Source organism: Bufo bufo, chromosome 8 (assembly GCF_905171765.1).
Source record: "Bufo bufo chromosome 8, aBufBuf1.1, whole genome shotgun sequence".
NCBI classification, from domain to species: Eukaryota; Metazoa; Chordata; class Amphibia; order Anura; family Bufonidae; genus Bufo; species Bufo bufo.
The window spans coordinates 190,601,824-190,616,540 of NC_053396.1; positions in this window are offsets into that span (position 1 = coordinate 190,601,824).

A 14,717-nucleotide genomic window follows, 5' to 3' on the forward strand; every position below is an offset into this window, starting at 1 on the left:
CTTAGTTGCTTATAGCAACCAATCAGATTCCACCTTTCATTTTTCACATCTCCTTTGAAAAATTAAAGGTGGAAGCTGATTGGTTGCTATGGGCAACTAATTGGGTTTTACTTTACACCAGTTTTGATAAGTCTCCCCCATACTTCCTTCTCCAAATCAGCGCCACCCCTGTCCACAGGTTGTGTGTGGTATTTCAGCTCAGTCTCATTCACGTCAGTGGAGCTTAGCTGCAGTACCACACACAACCCATGGACAGGTGTGGTGCTGTTTTTGGAAGGAAGCAGCCATGTTTTTCCTAGTCCTATAACCCCTTTAGCCCTGCTGAGCAAGTTTTTTATTAGTTGGGGAAAGAGAATTGCTGGTAACCCCATCCCCAGATACCCTTAAGAATGCAAGTAACCGTAACATCACGAGTCTGTGCATTGAGACTGCACCCTCATGCGATCTTGATGGAAGGAACGTTATGTGGCGCCTGCCTTAAAGGGAACCTGTCATCAACTTTATGCTGACCTCACTGATGGCAGTATAAAATACTGACAGAAATGCTGATTTCAGCGATGTGTCACTTATGAGCTAATAGTAAGGGGTCGCCGAGAACCAGCATCATAATCATTGCAGCCCAGGCCTTGAAAAGAGTCCAATCTACCTGAGAAGAGTCCTGGTTATTCATAATCTCCTGCTCTCCGCCATCTGCTGATGACTGGCAGTTCTCTCCTAGAGAGGAAGGGAGAAAACTAGGTAGAAGACGGTCAGTCATAGGTGGTCAGGAGAGCAGGAATCCATGAATAACCATGACTCTTCTCAGGTGGCCCAGGCCCAGTCTGCAATGATTGTGATGTTGGTTCTCGGCAACTACTTACATTTAGCTTATAAATGACGGACCGCTGAAATCATCTCACCTGTCTCTACTTCATGCTGCTGTTAGTATGGGCAGCACAAAGTTGATGACAGGTTCCCTTTAAAGATTTGGACACACCTTTTCATTCCATGTTTTTTCTTCTTTTTTTCTTTTCTAGATTGTAGATTCGTATTGAGGACATTAAAATGGATCAAGAAACGCATATAGAATTAATTAGTAAAAAGCCTGTTGTATATTATAGATTCTTCACAGTCGCCCCCTTTGCTTTGATAACAACTTTGCACACTGTTGTCGTTCTCTCAGTCAGGCCTCATGCAAAATCTGGGTACCATCTGTGTTGCGGACCCATTGACTTTAAAGGGTTTTCCCATCTCAGAAAATGGGGACATATCGCTAGGCTGTGCCCTCATTGTCTGATAGGTTCGGGACCCGCACCTACACTGCACATGCGCAGCCGCCCTCAATTCATTTCTATGAGGCCGCTGTGAGCACTGCGCACTCCCATTTACTTCTACGGGGAGAGAGCTTGGTGGTGGCTGAACCCGGGAAAACACGGGGTCCTCCAGCCACCACCTTTCCTGCTCTGTTCTCGATATACAGTTGCAAGAAAAAGTATGTGAACCCTTTGGAATGATATGGATTTCTGCACAAATTGGTCATAAGATGTGATCTGATCTTCATCTAAGTCACAACAATAGACAATCACAGTCTGCTTAATCTAATAACACACAAAGAATTAAATGTTACCATGTTTTTATTGAACACACCATGTAAACATTCACAGTGCAGGTGGAAAAGTATGTGAACCCTTGGATTTAATAACTGGTTGAACCTCCTTTGGCAGCAATAACTTCAACCAAACGTTTCCTGTAGTTGCAGATCAGACGTGCACAACGGTCAGGAGTAATTCTTGACCGTTCCTCTTTACAGAACTGTTTCAGTTCAGCAATATTCTTGGGATGTCTGGTGTGAATCGCTTTCTTGAGGTCATGCCACAGCATCTCAATCGGGTTGAGGTCAGGACTCTGACTGGGCCACTCCAGAAGGCGTATTTTCTTCTGTTTAAGCCATTCTGTTGTTGATTTACTTCTATGCTTTGGGTCATTGTCCTGTTGCAACACCCATCTTCTGTTGAGCTTTAGCTGGTGGACAGATGGCCTCAAGTTCTCCTGCAAAATGTCTTGATAAACTTGGGAATTCATTTTTCCTTCAATGATAGCAATCCGTCCAGGCCCTGACACAGCAAAGCAGCCCCAAACCATGATGCCCCCACCACCATACTTCACAGTTGGGTTGAGGTTTTGATGTTTGTGTGTTGTGCTTCTTTTTCTCCACACATAGTGTTGTGTGTTTCTTCCAAACAACTCAACTTTGGTTTCATCTATCCACAGCATATTTTGCCAGTACTGCTGTGGAACATCCAGGTGCTCTTGTGCAAACTGTAAACGTGCAGCAATGTTATTTTTGGACAGCAGTGGCTTCATCTGTGGTATCCTCCCATAAAATCCATTCTTGTTTAGTGTTTAACGTATCGTAGATTCGCTAACAGGGATGTTAGCATATGCCAGAGACTTCTGTAAGTCTTTAGCTGACACTCTAGGATTCTTCTTCACCTCATTGAGCAGTCTGCGCTGTGCTCTTGCAGTCATCTTTACAGGACGGCCACTCCTCGAGAGACTAGCAGTAGTGCTGAACTTTCTACATTTATAGACAATTTGTCTTACCGTGGACTGATGAACAGCAAGGCTTTAGGGGATACTTTTATAACCCTTTCCAGCTTTATGCAAGTCAACAATTCTTAATCGTAGGTCTTCTGAGAGCTCTTTTGTGCGAGGCATCATTCACATCAGGCAATGCTTCTTGTGAAAAGCAAACCCAGAACTGGTGTGTGTTTTTTATAGGGCAGGGCAGCTGTAACCAACACCTCCAATCTCATCTCCAGTTGGCTGACACCTCACTCCAATTAGCTCTTGGAGATGTCATTAGTCTAGGGGTTCACATACTTTTTCCACCTGCACTGTGAATGTTTACATGGTGTGTTCAATAAAAACATGGTAACATTTAATTCTTTGTGTGTTATTAGATTAAGTAGACTGTGATTGTCTATTGTTGTGACTTAGATGAAGATCAGATCACATTTTATGACCAATTTTTGCAAAAATCCATATCATTCCAAAGGGTTCACATACTTTTTCTTGCAACTGTAGGTACGGGTCCCCACCGATATAGGTGCCCCCATTGTCTCAGATTGGAATAGCCCTTTAATGGGTCCGTGCGCCGTATTTCGCGGACAAGTAATAGGATATATTCTGTCTTTTTTGCAGAATGGACATACGGATTATCTGTGTGCTTTCCGCATCCGTATGTCCGTTCTGCAAAAAAGATAGATTCTGTCAGCAAAATGTGCACTAGTGACCCATTGAAGTCAATGAGTCTGCAGACAAATACAGGCGGCATACAGACCGCATCAGTATTTTGCGGTCCACAAAACATTAGGTCACCTGGAATAGTTTCAGGTACGCCATATCTAGAGATAATTTGTGGAATTTCTTGCCTTCATAATGTGTTTCAGGCCGTGGTTGTGTTGTGCAGAGGTGGGATTGGTGCACACTGCCGCACAGTGCTTTGCCCTGTTCTACTTCTGTTCTAATCCACATTGTGGCAAGAACGAAACGACCGTCCATCGTTACTTTAAAGCCCATCTGTCAGCAGATCTGTACCTATGACACGGGCTGACCTGTTACATGTGCACTTGGCAGCTGAAGACATCTGTGTTGGTCCCATGTCCATATGTGCCCGCACTGCTGAGAAATATGATGTTTTAATATATGCAAATGAGCCTCTAGGAGCAACGGGGGCGTTACCATTACACCTAGAGGCTCTGCTCTCTCTGCAACTGCCGCACCCTCTGCACTTTGATTTACAGAGTCAGGTGTGATGACGTTTAGGGCTACTGCACACAACCGTATCCATTTCTGCTGTACACAAATCATGGATCCACAAGAGGCTGCCGACATTTTTTTCTTCTGCAGAACTGTCCTATGCTTGTCTGCAAAACGGACGAGAACAGGACATGTTCTATTTTTTTTCATTGAGATGAATGGGTCCACATCTGATTTGCAAAAAATGCGGAACGGATGTAAACCAAGACTATGGCAGTGTGTATGAGCCCTTAGACTGCCTGGCTCTGTCAATCAAAGTGCAGAGGGCGCAGCAGTTGCAGTGAGAGCTGAGCCTCTAGGTGTAATGGTAACGCCCCCGTTGCTCCTGGAGGCTCATTTGCATATAGTAAAACATCATATTTCTCAGCAATGCGGGCACATATGGACATGGGACCAACACAGATGCCTTCAGCTGCCAAGCGCACATACAACAGGTCAATCAGTGTCATAGGTACAAACCTGCTGACAGGTGTCCTTTAAGACATGAAGGTCAGTCAATCCGGAAAATTTTCTGAACTTTGAAGATATCCTCAAGTGCAGTCATGGAAATTATCAAACGCTATGATGAAACCACCCCGGGATAGGAAGACCAAGAGATACCTCAGCTGCCGAGGATAAGTTTAGTAGAATAAGGGCTCTTTCACACGAGCGGATGGCGTGCGGGTAATCCACTGCGTGAAAGAGAGCCAAGCCCTGTTCCGGACAGCAGAGACACGGAGCATTAACATGATTGATAATGCTCTTTGCCTCTCTGTGACCTTTTTACTACAAAATCACAATGACAACTTTCTCACTGTGATTTTGTAGTAAAAAGATCCCAGAGAGGCATAGAGCATTATCAATCATGTCTCTGCTGTCCGGAACGGGGCCTTGGCTCTCTTTCACGTAGTGGATTACCCGCACGGCATCCGCTCCTGTGAAAGAACCCTAAGGCACCTTGCAGACGAGCGAGTGAACTTCCAGCACCGCCGGGGTCACATAGCATTATATTGATTTATTATGCTATGTAACCCTTACAGTTCTGGAATGTATTCGATGACACTGACAGCATTATGTCAGTGTTAGGGCTCGTTCACACGACCGTTGGTGTCCCGTTCCCGTATTGCGGTCCGCATTTCCGGCAATCCGCAATACACGGGCACCGTTCCGTTGTCATTCCGCCTCACGGATGCGGACCCATTCATTTCAATAGGTCCGCAAATCCGGAGATGCAGAACAGTGCGGAACGGAACACTACGGAAGCACTACGGAGTGCTTTCTGGGGTCCCGTTCCGTGCCTCCGCACAGCAAAAAGATAGAACATGCTCTATCTTTTTGCAGAACGGAGGGATCGCAGGCCCATTCTAGTGAATGGGTCCGCGATTCCTATGCGCCTGCCCCTACGGAAGGTGCCCGTGCATTGCGGACCGCAATTTGCGGTTCACAGCATGGGCACGGGACACCAACGGTCGTGTGAACGAGCCCTTATCCAATACATTCCAGAACTGTAAGACCTAAGACTCTCATGACGCCAGATCTGGGGGATTCATCCGTGCTGCCTTTTCCTTCACATTACGGGAAGTGTCTGGAAAACTTTCTTCGTTTTTTTCTTGTCAGTAGAATAAGGCCTCATTCACATCACCATTTAACTTGCCATTCTTCGGAAACGTCAGAAAAACATTAAAATGAAAAAGCCATCCTATTTTTAGTGTCAGTTTGTGTCAATTCTGTCAGATATCAATTATTTTGATGGGAGAAAAAAATCTTCCTGCGAGACTGTTGGAAAACCGTTCCAGGTGACCGCCTCATGAAGCTGATTGAGAGAAGGTGCAAAGCTGTCCTCAAAGCAAAAGGGGGCGACTGTGAGGAATCTAAAATATACAACATATTCTGGTTCATTTACCACTTAATTCCATACGTTTTCTTCAATCTACAATGTAGAAAAATAACAAGAAAAACCCTGAGATGAAAAGGTGTGCCCAAACTGTTGACTTTACCCTTTACGCAATTACCCTTTTTTGCATTAGGGCAGAGTAGCTTCAGGTAGTTATGGAGACAGACGATACCTTCCGTATAATGGCTCAGTTCTTCCATAAGCAGAGCCACAATTATTACATTATAACATGACCGTATTTATGTGTCCAATTTTGCGGAACGGGTGCGGACCCATTCATTTCAATTATTACATTTACATGACCGTATTTATGTGTCCAATTTTGCGGAACGGGTGCGGACCCATTCATTTCAATGGGGCCACAAAAGATGTGGACAGCACTCCGTGTGCTGTCCGCTTCCGTACTTCCGTTCTGCGGCCCCCGCAAAAATGATAGAGCATGTTTTATTCTTGCCCGCAATTGCGGTACAAGAATAAACATTTCTATCATAGGACTGGCTGTGTGCGTTCCACAAAATGCGGGCCAGTATCCGTGAATTTGTGGGCTGCAAAACGCATACGGCCATCTGAATGGGCCCTTATCCGCAGGTTGTCTATGGTATCGCAACTCAGCCTCATTTTTTTTTTTTTTGAAGAGCATCTGTCAGCTTGATCAACCCCGATTAAATCAGGCGTACTGCCTGGTGGGGTTGCTCATGCTGATTAAAATGATGCCTTACAGCTGTACAACATTTATATGCAAATGAGCAAGTTTGAGCACCAGGGGCCGTCCAGAGCTCTTGGAGCACTGCTTTTGTAATGCCCTTGGGTTCTGCAAACTTCCCCCTCCCCTTGATTGACAGGGCTAGACTTCTTGTCTGTCAATCAAGGGTAGGGGGAGTACCGAGAGCACAGGGACATTACGAAAGCAGTGCTCCAAGGACTCCGGACGGCCCCTTGGTGCTCAAACTTGCTTGTTTGTATATAAATAAAAACTGAGCTATCTCTGTAGCTGTTTAAGATACTGACAAAAGAAAGGTATCGTTTTAATCAGCATGAGCAACCCTACCAGACAGTATTCCTAGGGTTGATCATGCTGACAAATGCTCTTGCTGAAAGTAAGGGGATCTTCTGATGTGGATATAATACTCAGGAGTATCCTTAGAGTCAAGGTGAGCAGCCAGAATTTGGGGGCTCCATTCTTTGGTCTTTGCCAATGGGGAACTAATCGAATTGATATTTTATTGACTGTGATTGCGTTTTTGACCAGGGCAGTCTGTATAGGGATCCATCAAAATGATTGAAAGATGCTGCTCTTCATGTTTGGTCTACCTGGACCACTGCAGGAGACAATCTCAATGATCACACAGTGGAAGGACGGCCTCATTCATGGAAATGTGGTCTCACTTGGTAGAAGACGTTCTCACTGTATGTACACCGATTACAACCAACCAAACAACTGGGTGTGGTGGGTGATGAAGAGGAACGGGTGCAAACCAGACTAGACCAGGGCAAACATCAGATTCCTAATACCGTTTCACAGTGGATGGTAGGAACATGTCGGCACTGACAGGGGTAGCAGCATTGTTTTTGGATTTGTTTTATTGCATGACTTTCCTGTGGTCGTCATTGGGCTTGTATATTAGAGTCTTCATTAATATATTCAATTTGCAATCCAAAAAGAGTAAGGAGATCCGAATCCTTGCAGCTACCCTTACTGTAGACCACCATGCAGACCACTGATGAAAAGCCGGTGTAGGGTTTCTGATATCCTCATAGCTTTCCTGCTCTTACATTGGAGTGCTCATTGACCTCATTTTAGGAGCCAGAGGTATATGAAAGAGGTTGTCAGGGGTTATATGGCTCACTAGGTTCAGGTGTGGATCGAGATCTCAGGGACCACACTGGTACGCATCCATCGTGCTCATGCTGAATGTATACAGCTTGACATTATAGAGGCACCTGTACTGGGGTTCCCAGGATCCAGGGTGGAGGACCACTTTGTATTCCAAAGTTATACCCATTGCTTGTGAGTAGAGTGTATAAGGCCCAGGCTCACCACCAACTTGTTGCCATCTTGGGTTGTCCCAACATTTAAACTAGGATAGGTGGTAAATGTCCCACTGCTGGAACCCCAGTCAGAAGAATCGAGGGGTCCCATGTCCTCCTGTAGAATGGATCAGCTGCCGAGCATGCTCGCTGGTGCACCATCTATCGCTATGGGATTAGCGAGGTCGAGTACATGACCAGTGCCGTAGAGTCAAATGGAGCAGCAGCACCTAGGTTCGATCGGTGCTCCATTTATATGGGAGTGAGACAGAACCCCCATTGTCGTGATCCGTGAGGGTTCCAGCAGGCACCGATCAGGAACTTAGGTAGAAGTTTAAAGGGGTCATCCCATGATTAATGTAAAAAAAATGAAAATCAGACATCATATAGGACATGACAACCTCTTTCTAATAAAGCTAAGACCAGCCCTGTACCTCACATGGATCCAGAGATCTCCCCATTCATTGCTGCCATTGTTCTGCTAGATTTATATCAAGCTGGAAGCTCGGGGGCGTGTCCTTTCTTTGCAGCTGAAGGATGGAACTGAGCGTGTGCTTCCCTCTCAGTGAGCAGGACAAAGAATTTAGAAAAAGAGCAAACAGCAGGTGGCGCCATACAGATGGATTTCAGTGAATAACTCAGTGACTATACTGAAGTATTCAGATCCAGGGGCTGGTTTGAAAAATGTAGAATATTTTTTTTGTGGGACAACCCCCTTTTAAGAGGGTGTACGTAGAAAAAAGTGAACTGCCGAGTTGCAGTAGCAGACACAGCCGATGGGCCAGAGCGGCGCTATTTCTAGAAAAATAAAGCCCTTTTTTTTTTCGAATCTGATTTAACCCTTTTATGTCATCGTTATTGCTTCTTATTGGAGCCATTGTTTCGCTACCTTTGTGCCATAGTGCGGAAAAACGTGCCGCCACCTAGCCTGGGCCTATCCTCTCGACTGATTTAGATGTTTATATGATTACTGTATATTATATAGACTATTCCCAGCCATATCGGACAGCGCCGTCTACAACAAGAGAGGAACAGAAGTGCAGCCTGAAGCCCATTTCCAATGGGGTTGATCCTGCCTTTTCTAGCTGTAGACCCTTATAGACTATGATGCAGGGTAAACACCGCCAAACCGTAACCCAACAAGACTATAGAGCAGGGATCAGCAACCTTCGGCACCCCAGGTGTGGTGAAACTACGACTCCCAGCATGTACACTTGCTTGGCTGTTCTCGGAACTCCCATAGAATTGAATGGAGCATGCTGGGGATTGTAGTTTCACAACAGCTGGAGTGCCGAAGGTTGCTGACCCCCGCTATAGAGCAGTCAGCACAATAACTTCCATCCGTCATCGCCACCTTATCCTATTAAAAATTTTAAGACGGGAGCATTATCCATAGGAGATTTCCAAAACCGTACCCGTCAATTGCCGGTTGGCACCCTCCTGATGACAATCTGTTTCTTCCTCCCTCTTTTTTGTCCCCATGAAACGTGAGAGCCTTAAAGGGGGATTCCACCTTTAGATGATTTCTATGTATTGGTTTGCATAGGACCCTCTGCATTTTACCACATATATTGCTTGTACGTATGGCTAGCGAGGACTGTGTGGCTCTATGTGCCTTTTGTGAGTTGGATTAGTTTGTTTTTTGCAGTCAGGGGTCAGTTGGCAGGACCGCCAGATAGAAGTTTTGATGCCCACTACTTGGCGGCTCTGTTAGGTAGCGCACGCTGGAGGCGTCGTATTAATGTCATTGGCATGGGGGGCAAAAGAGTTACTACTAGGATCTAGAGAACGGGGCCCCCGAAGTGAAGCGCATGCCTAACCACCTGTTCATTACCATGGGAGTTCCGAAAATAGCTGAGTGCGCTCGCTCAGCTATTTTCAGAAGTCCCATGTCGGTGAGTGGAGAAGGCACTGTGCAAGCGCGTCCACCGCTTCATTTACTGCTATGGGACTGCTGGAATAGCTAAACTCCCATAGCGGTGAACAGAGAGAGGGTGGTCGCGCATGCATGGCTGCTCCGTGTTCACTTCAAGGGTCCCCTTCTGGAGATAGGGGCGGGTCCTAGACGCGGGACCCGCACCTATCTATACTTTCACACTCGCGTTTTGTGCGGATCCGTCTTGTATCTGCACAGAGACGGATCCGCACGAATAATGCAAACGCTTGTACCCGTTCATAACGGACGGACGGATCCGTTTTTAATTGCACCACATTGTGGTCAGTGAAAAACGGATCCGTCCCCATTGACTTACAATATAAGTCTAGACGGATCCGTTAGGCTCCGCATCGTCAGACGTTCACCAAAACGCTGCAAGCTGCGTTTTTAGTCACCGTCTAAAAAAAACGTAACGGACACCAAACTCAGCCAAATCGATGCCTTCTGAACAGATCCTTATCCATTCAGAATGCATTGGGGCTGAACTGATCCGTTTTTTGGGGCCGCTTGTGAGAGCCCTGAAACGGATCTCACAAGCGGACCCAGAAACGCCAGTGTGAAAGTAGCCTTAAGGTTCCGTTTGTGGAACCATTCATTTCAATGGGGCCGCAAAAAAAAAAAAAAACGGAAATGATTCCGTGTGCGTTCTGCATCCGTATGTCCGCAAGTCAGTTCCGCCAAAAAATAGAACGTGTCCTATTCTTGTCCGTTTTGCGGACAAGGACAGGCATTGTTACAAAAAAACAAAACAACGGATGTCACACTGATTTTTCGCAGACCGTAAAATCCATACGGTCGTGTGCATGAGCCCTAACGCTGAGGGCCTACCCTACCCTAGAGACGGGAATAGCCCTTTAATTATAGAATGAGTAACCCTTATACGTTAAAGCCGGGGTATCCCTTTAGACGGCTGCATTGGTCGCTATAGGCCGTCTCCCCATTGTTCTACCCCGGAATAATGGGGCTCCGATTTTTTTGCTCAGGGCGTTAATGGCATGAATCTGAAGCAGCTCAATTAAAAAAAAAATTATAATAAATAAAGAAAAATCCTGCAAAGCCGATGGTGCAGGAGGGCGTTAAGGTTAGAGGACCCCTTTAAAAACGGAACCAGAGAAGGAGCGAATCACGGATATTGCGAGGCCTCTTGATACGAAGGTGAAGGTCATCCTGAGTGAACAGTCACCTCCACGTCTTCACCGCAGACGGTGGTGCGACTCCGCCTCATACACGACGCAACACACACACACAAGCCTGTAAAGTTTGCACTAGCTGTGCAGTGTTCTGTATATTGCTGGAATGTTTTATTGCTATTTTGTATCAAACAAAAAAAAAAAAAGGTTGCTATTAAATAATTTTTTTTGTGGTTGGAGCTAATATCTTTTTTTTTTCTTTTTTTCTCTTGAGGAATATATTGTGTTTTTCTACTGTTATTTTGTACAGAAAGATGGAAGGTAAAATAGATCTTATTGTTATTTTGTTCTTGCCTCCTAGAAGCATAAAGTGAAGCTGTCGCGTACTCCTGCGGGGGGCGCAGTTATTTTGTGACCTAGGCAACTGACCTAGGCACGAGGCGCAGAGTTCCTCATGCCCTGGGATAAAAGGACCGACTCATAAAATAACTGCTGCCTGCAAACGTCAGGTCCACTTTAAAAAAAATAAAATAAAAAAAATACAGTATTTAAAAAAAAAAATATCAACTATATTTAATAAAAAACAAAACAAAAAATTTTTGCAATGGATTTCCTTTGAGATTGACCTATTTTTAAAAAAAAATTGTGTTTGATATTTGGTTCTGACGCTCTTCCTCACGACCGGAATAGATTGCGAGGTTCATTTTGCATTATTACCGATGGTCTCTTGATTATGGTTCTCCCTTTTCCGTTTATTACTGTAACGCCCAGATGAGGCCCCCTTCATTCCTTCTGACGGTTCAGTGTTTCAGAATATGATTTAATCATTAAATATGTTTATTTTTTAACGAACGACAAACTCGTTGCACTCTGTTCTCGTCGGGGTGGTACGGGGGGCGGGCGTGTGGATGGTATGCCTGACGGTGCTGATGGAGGCTGATCTGCAGTACCCCAACACGGCCACTACATGGTGTATGGAGCTGTCTGCCTTCACTTCTGTATGCTGTATAGCAGGGATGGCACTCCAGCTGTTGTGAAACTACAACTCCCAGCATGCTCCATTCATTTGGGAGTTGTAGTTTCACAACAGTTGGAGTGCCTGAGGTTGACTAGCCAGGAGCCACAGCTGATCAGTGTAGGTATTGGATCCCCCCGGATCTGATATTGATGACGTATTCTGTCGATAGCACAGAGGACCCCTTTAAAGTGAATGGGGTTTAGCTGACTGGAATCCTTAGACAACCCTATCATAGTTGCCATCTGTCCCGAATTTGCAGGGACCATCCCTGAATTTCAGAGACGGTCCCGGCAAATTCTGGCGCTCCTGGTCCGAAAATAGGCGGTGCTAACAATAATCTCGCCCATAAGTGGGTGTTTCAGGGACGGCGTTTTTGGATGCCGAAACCTAAACCTTGGTAAGTATGCCCTATTCATATTGCGCCCGCTGTGGCGCAAACGGGTGGTTTTGCTAAGAGAAGGAAGAAATGTACCCGTCGTTCACATCTGCAGTTACTGATCCTGCATCGCTGGACCCCATTGACTATAGTGAGCGCTGGGTCGCGGCCAGGCATTGGTTTTTGTTTGGCTGAAATCTGTGGCGTAACCACAAATAACTGGGCCCCCCCCCCCCGCCTCCTATTCAACCCTAATTCCTGTGACTAGTCAAGATCGCTCTCTCAGACAAGGCCTGACAGCCGCTCCGTCCGTCTCCTACAGTGTCTGTATATAATGTCATTGTATAATAATACAGTCGAGGGAGCCCTGACAATAAAATCTTTTTGTCCTCCTCCTGTATGAGGCCCCTTCTGAGTTCGGGCCCCAAAGCAGCTGCTTCCCCTATAGCAACGCCCCACTGGCTGAAACCCGTCACTCCTGACGGACACTAGGCCGATCCTATTACAGTCATTAGGGTCGGTCTCCTGACGGACACTGGGCCGATCCTATTACAGTCATTGGGGTCGGTCTCCTCACGGACACTGGGCCGATCCTATTACAGTCATTGGGGTCGGTCTCCTGACGGACACTGGGCCGATCCCATTACAGTCATTGGGGTCGGTCTCCTGACGGACACTAGGCCGATCCTATTACAGTCATTGGGGTCGGTCTCCTCACGGACACTGGGCCGATCCTATTACAGTCATTGGGGGCCGGTCTCCTGACGGACACTGGGCCGATCCTATTACAGTCATTGGGGTCGGTCTCCTCACGGACACTGGGCCGATCCTATTACAGTCATTGGGGTCGGTCTCCTGACGGACACTGGGCCGATCCCATTACAGTCATTGGGGTCGGTCTCCTGACGGACACTAGGCCGATCCTATTACAGTCATTGGGGTCGGTCTCCTCACGGACACTGGGCCGATCCTATTACAGTCCTTGGGGTCGGTCTCCTCACGGACACTGGGCCGATCCTATTACAGTCATTGGGGTCGGTCTCCTCACGGACACTGGGCCGATCCTATTACAGTCCTTGGGGTCGGTCTCCTGACGGACACTGGGCCGATCCTATTACAGTCATTGGGGTCGGTCTCCTGACGGACACTGGGCCGATCCTATTACAGTCATTGGGGTTGGTCTCCTCACGGACACTGGGCCGATCCTATTACAGTCCTTGGGGTCGGTCTCCTGACGGACACTGGGCCGATCCTATTACAGTCATTGGGGTCGGTCTCCTGACGGACACTGGGCCGATCCTATTACAGTCATTGGGGTTGGTCTCCTCACGGACACTGGGCCGATCCTATTACAGTCATTGGGGTCGGTCTCCTGACGGACACTGGGCCGATCCTATTACAGTCATTGGGGGCCGGTCTCCTGACGGACACTGGGCCGATCCTATTACAGTCATTGGGGTCGGTCTCCTACGGACACTGGGCCGATCCTATTACAGTCATTGGGTCGGTCTCCTGACGGACACTGGGCCGATCCTATTACAGTCATTGGGGTCGGTCTCCTGACGGACACTGGGCCGATCCCATTACAGTCATTGGGGTCGGTCTCCTGACGGACACTAGGCCGATCCTATTACAGTCATTGGGGTTGGTCTCCTGACGGACACTGGGCCGATCCTATTACAGTCATTGGGGTCGGTCTCCTGACGGACACTGGGCCGATCCTATTACAGTCATTGGGGTCGGTAGCCTGTTCCTCTGCCGGATCAGGAAGCGCAGATGTGAACATACCCTTAGTATTACAGGTCAGCCTCTAATCTCCGTCCTGGCCCATGGAACAACCTCTGCGATGTCCGTGTGATGTCATGGTGACAAGTACTGCATATGACTCCTTCATCAGATCCCAAAATGAATAGACCCCCGACCCTAAAATGGATTCAGATACCATGCTGTGTGCGTGAGCTCTATGGCAGCTGCAATGAATGGGAGTCAACTGACAGAAATGTAAAATATCCAGAAGGATAGTCCCCCGTCCCCCACCCCCAGAATGCCAGGAGTGGCAGGGTTGGAGTATACACAGCGGGGGTTATTTATCAAGGGACTTACGACTATTTTAGAAATAATATAAATAGTCGCAAGTCCCCCTTTTGACCGGCCGTGTGACAATATTGATTGCCAATGAAAAAAATGGGCAAAGCAGCAGCACCCATCACAGGCGCTGGTATGGCGTGGTGACGTACAGGGCAACATAAAGAATAAAGAGGCCCGAGGGCTCGCCTGTACGTCGTGGCCATTTCAAGCAGCTGATATGTGGGAGTGCCAAAAGTCAGACCCCCAGACCTATCCTATTAATTCCGTCAGTCTCATAGAGATGAATGGAGCAGAAGTGTGCATGCCAGACCTACCGCTCATTTTGAGAGGCCCTGCCATCCAGCGCCGCTATACCCAAACTGACCTTCCCAGTCCCCTGTGATCCAGCGCCGCTGTCCCATCTTCTTCCCCGAGCTGCAGCCAATGATGTGTTGCTTTGGCTGCTGCAGTGACGTCCCGTACACCGC